This window comes from Balaenoptera physalus (assembly GCF_965194825.1).
Source record: "Balaenoptera physalus genome assembly, chromosome: 14".
Taxonomy (NCBI): Eukaryota; Metazoa; Chordata; class Mammalia; order Artiodactyla; family Balaenopteridae; genus Balaenoptera; species Balaenoptera physalus.
This window is the reverse complement of record NC_138893.1, coordinates 1,672,881-1,685,898: the sequence shown is the minus strand read 5'-3', so window position 1 is coordinate 1,685,898 and position 13,018 is coordinate 1,672,881. Positions and strand designations below refer to the sequence as shown.

Below are 13,018 nucleotides of genomic sequence, written 5' to 3'. Positions count from 1 at the left end.
TCCACTGCCACCACTTCAAGCCATTATCACAACTTTCAGATTTCTGTAATAGCCTCTTAATTTCCTCCTGACTCAACTTTTGCTCTTCTCCAATTTATCTGGTATGTATTGGTTCCAATCCATCCTTATAAAATGCAGATCTCATTGCCTCTCTCCTCAGTTTAAAATTCATCATTGTTCCCTATGATATTTTGGATTAAACACAACACTTTTAGTTTCATCTCTAAACATATAGTACAACATATAGTAAATACTTTGTTGAATGAGTTAATGTATTCACAAATACCAACATTCTAACCCTGAACAATGAAAATATTCTAAGTGTATTAGCTGGGATATAAATTCAGCTGCATGTGACAGGGACAAAAAGCATTAATGGCACAAACCACAAAAAAGAGTAGATTTCTCTCTCAAGTAAAAGTCTGAGCTAGTATGGTGGCTCTGCTCCCTGAAAATGTGGGGGCCCCGGGCACCTTTTTACTCTCTTTTTCCTAAGGAGTTGCCTTTGTCCATGTAGCACAAGATGGTACATCACCATGTGCATATTCCAACCTCTGGGAAGGGGGAAAAAGGAAGGGAGAGCAGATACCGACCCTTTGACGATATGACCAGGAAGTTGTCCACATAATTTCTGCTCACATTTCAAGGGAAACCATATCCACACCTAGCTGCAAAGGAGGCTGGAGAATGTAGATTTTATTCTGGGCAGGCTTGTACCCAGGTAACAGTTGAGGGTTCTTTGACTATGGATGAAAGGGAGAATGGATACTGGGGGACAACAGTCAGTGTGTAGTGAAACCAATGAAGTAATTTACATATTGAGAGCAATGTAAAAATACAGTTTAAAAACTTCAATAAATCAGACTTCCATTTCCCAGTAAGACATGGAAAGTCCTGTCAGGGTAACACTCCTACTGCAAAAACTAGGAAAGACCAAATAAATTTTTTAAAAAATCATATTTTTAAAAACACAGTGAACTACAAAAGCAATGAAGACTATGCTAGTCTACTCAGGCTGCCATAACAAAATACTTTAGACAGGGTGGCTTAAGCAACAGAAATGTATTTCCTCACAGTTTTAGAAGGTGGAAGTCCAAGATCAGGTTGCCATTCGCCAGGTCATGATCAGGTTCAGGGGAGGTCCTTCTTCCTGTCTTACATATAGCTGCCTTCTTGCTGTGTGCTCCCATGGCCCTTCCTCGGTGCATGCTCATGGAGAGAGAGAGAGCAAGCTCTCCGGTGTCTCTTCCTATAAGGGCACTAATCTCATCATGAGGGCCCACCCTCATTATGTCATCTAACCCTAATTACCTCCCCAAAGCCCCATCTCCAGATACTATAACACTGAAGCTTACGGTGTCAACACATGGATTTTGTGGGGGATATAAACATTCATTCAATAACAAGGCCTACTACTCATTGCCAAATGAGCTGTCAGTCACCAGCTGTTCTTTCCTTGGAGGCATTTGCTGATCCTGGGTTCAGAATGAAGGTCTGGTTTAGCCAAAAGGAGAGCCTCTACTCAGGGAAAAGATAAACCAGTAAGCTTTTAGTGGTCATGTGGGCTGGAGTAACACGTTGGAGACTTGAGGGGCCTCAAAAGCATAGTGAATACTGGAGCCAAGTGGGACATTGGGGAGTTAGGCTTCTAAAAAGCAAGATGAAATCTCCTGCAGTTTTACATACTTGAGAAAAAAAGATCAGCCAGGGGAGAAGTCCTGTCTCAAGCACAGGATGGTTTCCACATGAAGATATTTGAGTGAGGCACTGTCTTCATCCAAGGGTGATGGGGAAGGACCAAGCTATGTTCTGTGAGTGTATAATACTCAAGGCAAGAGAAGTACCTCCATCTTCAAAGAAGAGTCTTGGTAGTATACTCCAGCAGCCCCTGCACAATGAAAGTTAGAAGATAACTGATGAAATCTTCAGAGAGCTAAAATAAAATTACTTCCAACCTACAATTCCATATTCAGTGAAAATATCTTTTAACAATGGTGGTGGGACTTCTCTGGCGGTCTAGTGGTTAAGACTTCACGCTTCCAATGCAGGCGGTGTGGGTTCGATCCCTGGTTGGGGAAGTAAGATCTCACATGCTGCACAGGGCAGCCAAAAAATAAATAAACAAACAAATAAATAAATAAATAAAATTTAAAAAAACAGTGATGGTGAAATAAGCACATTTCAGACAAACAAAATTAAGGGAATTTGTTGGTAGAAAGTTTTCTCTAAAAGTAAAATTTAAAAGTGTCTTCAGGCAGAGGGAAAATGATCCCAAACAGAAACATGAAAATGCAGGAGGAAATGAAGAACACCAGAAAGGGAAACTAAATTGGTAAATATAAATGAGCGTTAATTGTACAAAACAATAATCATAATGTCACATGAGGTTTACATTATATTGGGTTGGCCAAAACGTTCCTTTGGTTTTTAAGTAAATATAAAAGACACATTTTTCATTTTCTCCAAGAACTTTACTGAACAGCGTATTCACCGTTTTGTTCCACTACCTTCTGCCATTTTTCAGGCAACTTCATAATTCCATCTTCCCAAAACTTTTTATCTTTTGAGCAAAGAACCGTTCCAGGTGCCTTTTACAGTCTTCCAGGGAATTGAAAATTTTTTCCATTAAGAGAATTTTGTATAGGCTGAAATAAATGGAAATCCGAAGGTGCAATGTCTGGTGAATATGGCAGATGAATCAGAACTTCCCAGTTGTAACTGTTTTTGCCTGGTCATCAAAGAAACATGGTCTTGCGTTATCCTGATGGAAGATTATGAGTTTTCTGTTGACTAATTTCGGACGCTTTTCGTCGAGTGCTGCTTTCAGTTGGTCTAATTGGGGGCAGTACTTGGAATTAATCGTTTGGTTTTCCGAAAGGAGCTCATAATAGAGTACTCTCTTCCAATCCCACCATATACACAACATCACCTTCTTTGGATGAAGACCAACCATTGGTGTGGTTGGTGGTGGCTCATTTCGTTTGCTCTACGATTTCTTCTGTTCCACATTATTGTACAGCACCCACCTTTCATCGCCCGTCACAATTTGTTTTAAAAACGGAACGTTTCTGTTATGTTTCAGTAGAGAAATACGGTCTCTACTGCACGCGGAAATACGGTCAAGAAGGTTTTTTTCACTTATGTGGAACCCAAACATCAAAGCGATTAACATAACCAAGCTGGTGCAAATGATTTTCAGTGCTTGTTGGATATTTTAAGTATGTTGACTATCTCTCGCATGGTATAACGTTGATTGTCCGCAATTAATGTCTCGATTTGATTGCTATCAACTTCAACTGGTCTATCCGACTGTGGAGCATTGTCCAGCAAGAAATCCCCAGCACAAAACTTCGCAAACTACTTTTGACATGTTTGATCAGTCACAGCACTTTCTCCATAGACTGCTCAAATCTCTTTTTGCATTTCAATTATGTTTTTACCTTTCTTGAAATAATAAAGCATAATATGCCGAATATGTTGCTTTCTTTCGTCCATCTTCGATATTAAAATGGCTAACAAAAATTCACCAATTTTGATAAGTTTTTTTTTTCCATTACAAATAATTGTAACTACTTTAGGATTTTTTTTATATTATGCTAAATCTTTTTTTTTATACAGCATGTTCTTATTGGTTATCTTTTTTATACATATTAGTGTATACATGTCAATCCCAATCTTCCAATTCATTCCCCACCCTCCCCCTGCCGCTTTCCCCCTTTGGTGTCCATACATTTGTTCTCTACATCTGTGTCTCTATTTCTGCCTTGCAAACCGGTTCATCTGTACCATTTTTCTAGATTCCACATATATGCGTTAACATACGATATTTGCTTTCCTCTTTCTTACTTCACTTTGTATGAGTCTCTAGGTCCATCCACGTTTCTAAAAATGACCCAATTTCATTCCTTTTTATGGCTGAGTAATATTCCATTGTATATATGTACCACATCTTCTTTATCCATTCGTCTGTCTTGATAAGTTTTTTTTTAAATGCATGCTGATATGACAGCTGTCACAATACAATCTAACAAAATTGTTTTGAATGACGTTAAAGACAACTAAGCACTACTAGAGCCATCTTACAGTAAAAACTGAATGAACTTTTTGGCCAGCCCAATATGTAGAACAATAATGCAAAGTGAGAGACAGGTAATAGTAAAAGTAACAATTTGTATTAATCTATTGTAAGAGAAGGATGTGGGTTGTATATCTAGGAGAACTGTTATATGAATAGTTAATGATAGATAATTACAAGAAAATGGAAGGGATCAATGAAATAATAATTTTAAAATTTAATTAGTCCTAAAGAAGGAAAGAAAAATAGAAAAAAGTAACAAAACAGCCTGAATAGAAAATAAATAGCAACATGATATACATAAATCCAACTATGTTGGTAATTATATTAACTATAAATGAACTAAATACACCAAGTAAAGGTTTATGGTTGTCAGAGTGGATTAAACAACAACAACAATATTGTGCTTAAAGTGTCACACTTTAAATATAAAGATACAGGAATGTTGACAGTAAAAAACAACAAAAAATATGCAATGCAAACACTAAACAAAACAAAGGTAGTATATCTATAGTAAAATCAGACAAAGTAGAATTAATGCAAAAAGAATTACCAGACTTGCAGACATAATGTAAAAAGAATTATAATTATGAAATGTCATAATTGTAAAAGGGCCAATTTAGAAGGAAGCTATTTACAATCCTAAATTTGTATGTACTCCATAACAGAGCTTCAAATGAACAGAATGAAAAGAAGCAATGAACAGATCCATACTCTTAATGAAAAACTTCAGCATACTTCATTTAATAGCACATAAGATAGTCTAACAAAAAAATCTGTAAAAACAATACACAATTGACCAGCTTGATCTAACTGGCTTATGTAGACCACTGCATCAAACATTTACAGAATTCACCTTTTTAAGTGCACATGGATTTTTTACCAAAAGCTTGAAGAATGACTCAACAAATTTGAAAAAAAATGAAGTCAATCACAGTGTGTTTTCTTTACACAATAGAATCAAGATAGAAATCAATAACAAAAATATAACTATAATAATGCCAACTGTTTGGTAATTAAACACTTTAACACCAGTAAATTTGACAATTTGGGTGAAATAGATAAATTCCTAAATATATATATAACTTACCAAAACTGTCAGAAGTATAAAATCTGAATAGCTCAATATCTATTAAACATATTTTATCTATTATTTAAAAATCTCTCCCAAAGAAAACTCTAGGCTCACATGGTTTCACTGGTAAATTCTTACCTAAACTTAAGGGAAAAAAATAAAACATGAATCTTGCACAATCTCTTCCAGAAAACAAAAAGACAACTGTTTTTCTAATGCAACATTCAGTATAACCAGAATTCCAAAATCTGACAAGGACATTACAAGAAAGAGAATTAACAGACCAATCTCTCATAAACACAGATGAAAAATCTTTAACAAAATATAGACAATTGAATCTAGTGATACATAAATTGAGCTTATTCTAGGAATGCAAGATTGGCTGCTTAACATTTAAAAATTAACCCAACCACATTAACATAACAAAGGAAAAAGATTATATGAACATCTTGATAGATGCAGCAAAACAATTTGACAAAATTTATCTCTCCCTCATGTATTACACATACATATATGTATATATATACACAAAGCCTTCACAAAATGGGAATAAAAGGCAACTTTCTTAAACAATTAAAGAATAATACAAAACAAAACAAAACAAAAAACAGCAAACATCATACCCAATGGTAAAAAATTGAAAACTTTCCTTCTAAGACTGGGAATGATACAAAGATGCCAGCTCTTACTACTTATAACTGATATTTTACTGGAGGTCCCAGCCATTGCAATATATTAAATGTGTATGTATGGATTTGAAAGGAAGAAAAAAAATGTCATTATTTGTAGATAGCATGATTACATTCCAGAAAATCCAAAAGAATCTATAAACTATGTGAACTAATAATTGAATCTGCAATGTTGCTGGATAAAATGTCTTTAATTAAAAATCATTTGTGGGGCTTCCCTGGTGGCGCAGTGGTTGAGAATCTGCCTGCCAATGCAGGGCACACGGGTTCAAGCCCTGGTTTGGGAAGATCCCACATGCCACGGAGCAACTAGGCCCGTGAGCCACAATTACTGAGCCTGCACATCTGGAGCCTGTGCTCCGCAACAAGAGAGGCTGCGATAGTGAGAGGCCCACTCACTGCGATGAAGAGTGGCCCCCACTTGCCACAACTAGAGAAAGTCCTCGCACAGAAACGAAGACCCAACACAACCAAAAATAAAAAAATAAATAAAAATTTTAAAAAAAGACCCAACAGAGCCAAAAATTTAAAAAAATAAAAAAATCATTTGTATTTCTATATCATATGCAAATAGAAAGTTACATTTTAAAATATACTATTTATAATAGTATCAATATATCAACGACACAAAAATAATTCTCGCAAAATAAATATCACAAAATATTTGCATTTCCCCAACACTGAGAACTATAAAAATCCTTAAGAGAAACTACATGCCTAAATACATTTAGAAATAAACTTTTGGGACTTCCCTGGTGGTCCAGTGGCTAAGACTCCATTCTCCCAATGCAGGGGGCCCGGGTTCCATCCCTGGTCAGGGAACTGATCCCACATGCTGCAACTAACAGTCCGCATGACACAACTAAAAGATCCTGCATGCCGCAACTAAGACCCAGTGCAGCCAAATAAATAAATATTTTTAAAAAATAAATAAACTTTTAGTATCTAGAAAGCTCAATATCATAAAGATGTCAATTCTTCCCAAATTAATCTGTAAAGTAACACTATTCCAATCAAAAACCTAGCAGGATTTTTTTGGAGAAGCTGACAAAGCTGGTTCTAAAATTCATATGGAAATGCAAAGGACCAAGGATATGTAAAATAGATAACTACTAAGGACATACTGTATAGCACATGGAACTCTAATGGCCTCTATGGGAAAAGAATCTAAAAAAGAGTGGATATATGTATATGTATAACTGATTCACTTTGCTGTACACCTGAAACTAACACAACATTGTAAATCAATTATACTCCAATAAAATTTTTTAAATTTAAAAAAAATTAACTATCATACTATACTAAAAAAAAAAAAAAGGCCAAGATATCTAAAGAAACTGAAGAAGAAGAGCAAAGCTGGAAGATTCATTCTACCTGAGAACAAAACCCATCATAAAGCTATAGTAATGAGGACCTCATGGGATTGATATAAAGTTATATGAACTACCAGTGACTACATTAGAAGGCCTATAAACGAATGGTCATCTGATTCATGACAAAGACAACAATGCAATGGGTGAAAGAATAGTATTTTCAGTAAATGTTGCTGGATTAATTGGATATGTGAATAATACATATATACATATGTACCCCTTCCTATACCATTACCTAACAATTAATTCCAGATGGATTGCTGATGGATTGCTAAATGTGAAAATAAAACAATACAGCTTTTAGAGGAGAACATAGGAAGACATCTTCATGACCTTGCAATAGGTAGAGATTTCTTAAAGACATAAAGGGCATTAACACAGAGAAAAAAATCCCCATATGTATATCTAACAAAGGAGTGATATCTAGAACATGTACAAACTTTTACTAATCAAGAAGAAGAAGACAACACAAGAGAAAACAGAAAAAAACTTTTTGAACAGACACTTCAGAAGAGGATATCCAAATATCCTAAACCCGTGTGAAAAGGTACTTCAACCTCATTAGCCATCAGGGAGGGACTTCTAAATTAAACCACAGTGAGATTATCACTACACAGCTACCAGAATGGCTAAATTAAAGTCAGAAGATTCCAAGAGTTGAAGAGGATGTGTATGTAGCATTTGGAATTCTTATACACTGTTAGGTTTGTAAATTGGTATAACATTTTGGACTACTATTAGGCAGTATCTACCCAAACTAAAAAAGGGTCCATACAATAGGATTTCGTTCACATGAAGCATACAGAGGCAGGCCTGTGCCATGCTGTTAGAAGTCAGGATGATGGTTACCCTCGTGGAGGAGGGCACAAGTGCTTGCTAGGAATACCAAGGAGTGTTCTAAGGCAGGGAGTTGCTGTCTCTTGATCTGGATGCTGCTCACATGCATGCTTCTAGTTGTGAAAATTCATTAGGGTTTTCCCTTACGATATGAAAAACTAGTATATGTATATTCGTCTCCAATAAAAAGTTTAAAGTACACTAACAACTCATTTTTAGCGAGATGTTAGACTAGAAGGTAGAGACTGAAGAACACTACTAATTTTCACCTTATAATAATACTGTTCCAAAGAAGTTATCTTTTCAACTCACCTTATGGTCTTAGCACAACCTAGGACCTGCTGTGGGAGGCTGAGACAGGGGAGGTGGTGGGAATCCTTCTTCCCAATCAGATTTATTTCTATAGCCTATATGTTATTCGCAAGTTCAGTTCTCGCTTGCCCATAGTTCTAAGTGCCCTATTTTTCCTCTCTGCTTCTAAAAACAAATATAACTTTTGCCTAAAATAGTAGGAGAAAATTGCCTGTGTATTCTAGGTCCTAGAAAACAGGCCTTATTTTGACAGAACATCAGTTCCACAATTCATTTTTCACATCATTACATAATTCAGACTCATTACCTAACAATACTCATATTTTAACTGTATATTTTATTTCAGAGCAACGAGTTTTCTACCTCCTCTACAACCATTTCACTTAGGGCAGATATCTCAAAGGTTTCTCTTCACATTATAAACTACTAAGAAAGGAAAGGGCTTTGAAGCTTTGTGAATAATATGCACTGAGAACCTTCTAGCATAGTGGTCATTCACTGCACATTCAACAATTAGTTTTTGAGGGCCCTTAGGGGAACAGGCAATGATCTGGCACTGGAGATACAATGGAATAATGGTCAAGCATGCAGGTTCTGAATTTAGGTAGCCTGGGTTCAAATTTCAGCTATATAATTTACTACCTATGTAAAAACGATCTATTAATTCTACTATTTTTATGACTCAGTTTACTCATTTATGAAATAGGGATACTAGTAATCTCTCTCTCTTGGCCTTGTTAGGAAGGTTAAATGGCATATTATGTGAAAATCACCACCGTCCTTGGCATGTGATAAGCACTCCGTACATCAGCTATAATTACCAGAGATCACACCTAATGATTTTTGCCAAATCACTTGTTGACAAACGACAAACTTCACCACCACCACGCCTGCCTGCCATGTCCTCTCTGCGAGCCACCCCATCCACACTAGCAAGGAAATGACAAACACATTAACTGAACTAGCAACTAGGACTGTGGCACTGGAAAATCCTTAGTCCATTCCAGCTCCTGCCTTTTACAAATGATGGCACTGAAGCCCAGAGATGTTGCCCCTCTTGCATTGAATCTCACACAGCTAATTAGGGAGTGAAGCTGGTATTAGACCTTGGGTCTCCACATTCCTAGTCCAGGCACTGGGGTGGAGAAATCTGTAAACTGGAAGATTAGCCCATTCTCTCAACTGGCTCATGTTTGACCCCACCAAAGGGAGCAAGTAAGTCACACTCCTCCTAGTGGGGGAGGGGAAACCTTGCTGTAAAATTGTCTATTTTTAGTCTCTGTATACGGCCTGCTCTCTGCAGACTCACTCTGGCTAACAGACTGCTGTGGGATTTAAGGCATGGTGTTGCGTGGTGGTTGCCATGCCAACGAAATTTAACAGAAATAGAGTTTTCTAGTAGATTATTCTGGTGGAGGCTTGAAAGCCAGATTACAGCTCTGACTCTGAAGCTTAAATGATGCAAGTGATTAGTACTGGTAGATGGTAGGTACACAATTACACTGGTTGAAAAACAGAAAACATGAATGCAATTAGTTGCATTAGAGAGATGAAGATGTAGCATCAGATGCTACTTAATCCTTACAGTCAGTCTGGAGCAAGTTCATTCATAACCTCCCTGGATTTTCATAATTACCTGACACTTGGTGTGTGAAATGATTTGTCTGATTCCAAAGGACTGCCTCTGATCTTCAGGCCACTTATGAGCTCTGCAACCCAGGGGACTCTGCACACATATGCGTGTTGCAGACATGGAGACGGTATAGGAACTGATCTGGGTTCCCTTCTCAGGAGCGTATTCACATCTGAGCGGGTGCCTGTTCAGTTCTTCTAAGGTCAATTTTCGGTTAATGTAATCACCATATTTAATATATTGTAAAATACATTTCAATTCTAGAACTAGGATTTGAATCACACCTAACTCCAGAGTTTGTACTCTTAATTACATTGATGTGATGATTCATTTGCAAAACAAAACAAAAAACAAAAAAATAAGACAATTACTGAGATATTTACAGTTAAAATAAAATCAAGGTTGAAATTAGTAAATTCTGAGAAGAGAGACACCCTATGGAGTCAAGACGATTCATTGAGTTAAGTGTCTGCAGATGAACAAAACCTCTCCTTTTGACAAGAAAACCCAATGGTAACTTTTATTCTGGTTTCATATTTCAACAGTTAGACTAGGAATATTCCAAAAGAGGTTTTTTTAAAAAAAAGCTGAGTCATCAGTGTCCTTTAGAAGGAAAGAAACCTCCCTTTAGGATGATAAATCTTCACTTTTGCTTGCGGGGGGGAGGGTGCCCCTCAGAGATGGGGGTGCGAATGGTGCGGGTCTCGTTTCTTTATTTATTCACAACCCTGTACTTTTCTAGATTTAGTTCTGCCGGTTAACTTAGCACGAGGACACTCCGCCAGGAAGGTTAGGGTAGACTCTCTAGGTTAGTTATTTGGGAATGTTAGGATGAAGAGGTCCTAACATATACACCCGGATCTTCCTGCTGGCAGATTTTCAAAGAAGATGCCCATCCTGATGCACACTCTCCCGCTCCCCAATAACTGTAAAGTGAGAAAAAACCCTGCCAGGGCCTGCGGAAAGCGCAGCGCCTCCGAGGCTGGCACGCTTTCCTCCTTCCTCTCCAGGGGAGCGATCCCAGCACCGCTCCCGGTGATGTCAGTGGAATCCTGAGCCCGATCCCGCTCCACGGCTGGGGGAGGGCACACGGTGCTCTCGGCAGCTGAGCAGAGCACGGGTGTCCCCTGCGGGACCACGGCAGTCCGGGACCCCCAGGGCATAAGCTCTCTCAGCGCGCGGGTCCCCGGCGACCGCGCACGCCGCCCCCGCTGGCCCGCGCCACGCTCCGCCCTGGACGCCGCTCGTCCCGGAGCGGGGGTGCGCGGGGGGTGGGAGCGGACCAGCTCAGCCTGATTTACGGCTCTGCTGAAAACCGCTTCGCACCCGCAGCAGTAGAAGCGTCGCGGCGGCAGCGGCGGCAGCAGCTGCAGGTGCAGCAACAAGTCGGGTAAGTGGGCACCTGCGCCCGCGGCCCGGCCCAGGGGGCGCGGCAGAGGGGGCCGTCAGGGCTAGGCAGTAGGTCCCGTCCCCGCACCACGGCGGGGAGTTGGGCTTCTCGGCCCCCGCCTGCGGGAACTCGTGTGCGCATGTATCCACTCTGGCACCGGCGGGCTGGCACGCTGCGGGGCAGGGGCGGGGACAGCCGGGACCCCCGAGGCACAGTCATTTCCAGCCTGCCCTGATTAGGCAGAGGAAATTAGGGCTTGTCCGCCCACCCTGTGAACTGGAGCTTCCTCTGGGCCATTGAAACCTTGCGTACTCCCGGAGTGCGTGATTACCCATTTCCCCATGCAGGGATTCACCCCTTCCCCTTGCTCCCTAGAATCCCGAGTTCCCCTTCTTCACCTCTGGCCTGAGTTTCCGGCCAGGGTTGGCATCCTATCTCCAGAAAACCCGTGGTCCAACAGCCCGGTGTAGCACAGGAAGTAGGTCCCCTCTTTGGGGGCCAGAGGCTTATTAACCTGGAAGCTTTGCCTAGCTGTGTGGGGACCTTTGGCGCCTCTACTTCTGAAGAGGTTGAGGGGCCTAGGAACAACATTTCTCAGTCTAGACCTCTGTTTGGGGCCCAGCGCTTGTTACATTTAAGAAGAAACCCTTACTGGAGGGAATAGATATGCGCTGCTTGTGGAATTGGGTTGCTAGCAGTCATCTGTTGCTAGGGCTAAAGGTAATAAATGTCTGCAAGGAAATAAGAACTTACCGTTATTAAAAGAGTTATGCTGATACCTACCTGGTTCAAACTTTGGCCATCGTAGAGGTTGTCATCTTAAAACAGAGACAAGACAAATCCATCCAGAACACTCTGTTTTAATAAAATCTTGTACGTGGCCCCCACTTACGTCCAATAGTATTTGACACATTGGGTTTCCAGATTTCAGTAAATCTGGAGTATTGGGGGGGCATCATTATTATGATAACACTTTGATTTAAATCATCGTGGCAATAATTTAAAAACAAAATTAAGGGCAAAAATCTCAGGTTGAAAATTTTTCAGCTGATTGTGTGCTTAATGCCACTGCACCTAGTTTGAGTGATAACCTTTCCTATACTTGAGGAAAGATTGCTGAGCTTGCTGTCTTAGGACCTGTTTTGGCAATTCATGTGAGTTTTTCTCATTTTTTTGTATTCATGCTTATCAGTGTCATCAGTAAAATAGGACACATTTTTGCAGTTACTGTACTAAATTCAGGAGGGCAGGAAACTTGAATTCCACGTTGGAATCTGACACTGTCCATTTGACCTTGGATTAATTACTTTACCTCCTTGCTCCAGTCTTTTCATCTGTGGAAAGGGAATGTTACCCACCTTTTTTGTCCTAAGCAGGGGTTGGCAAACTTTGTCTATAAAGGCCAAGTAGTAAGTAGTTTTGATTTAGCCTGCTGTAGAGCCTCTGTCTCAACTACTCACCTCTATCGTTTAGTGCAAAAGCAGCAGTAGACAATATGCAAATGAGTGGAATGTGGCTAGATTTGGCCCATGGATTGTAGGTTTTTAATTTTAGTAATAAGATATTAAATGCAAAAGTCATTTGGAATTTAAAAGCCTCTGTCCTCATGGAGATGATCAGCGACAATCATTTCA

General features: G+C 39.4%; 2 protein-coding genes and 1 long non-coding RNA gene across 3 annotated transcripts in view; 1 reads left to right on the top strand and 2 right to left on the bottom strand.

Moving 5' to 3' along the window:
* The window catches only part of LOC309643168, a 385,106-nt gene that overhangs the window by 249,149 nt on the left and 122,939 nt on the right, over positions 1–13,018 (bottom strand). The window lies entirely within an intron of this gene.
* The window catches only part of RTKN2 (rhotekin 2), a 196,721-nt gene that overhangs the window by 183,016 nt on the left and 687 nt on the right, over positions 1–13,018 (bottom strand). The gene's annotated exons all lie outside the window — the stretch shown is intronic.
* ZNF365 (zinc finger protein 365) overlaps positions 6,365–13,018 on the top strand; it is a 29,674-nt gene continuing 23,020 nt past the window's right edge. Inside the window, exon 1 of the mRNA XM_082425618.1 lies at positions 6,365–11,384. The gene's annotated coding sequence lies outside the window, so the exon portion shown is untranslated. The remainder of the gene's footprint in view (positions 11,385–13,018) is intronic.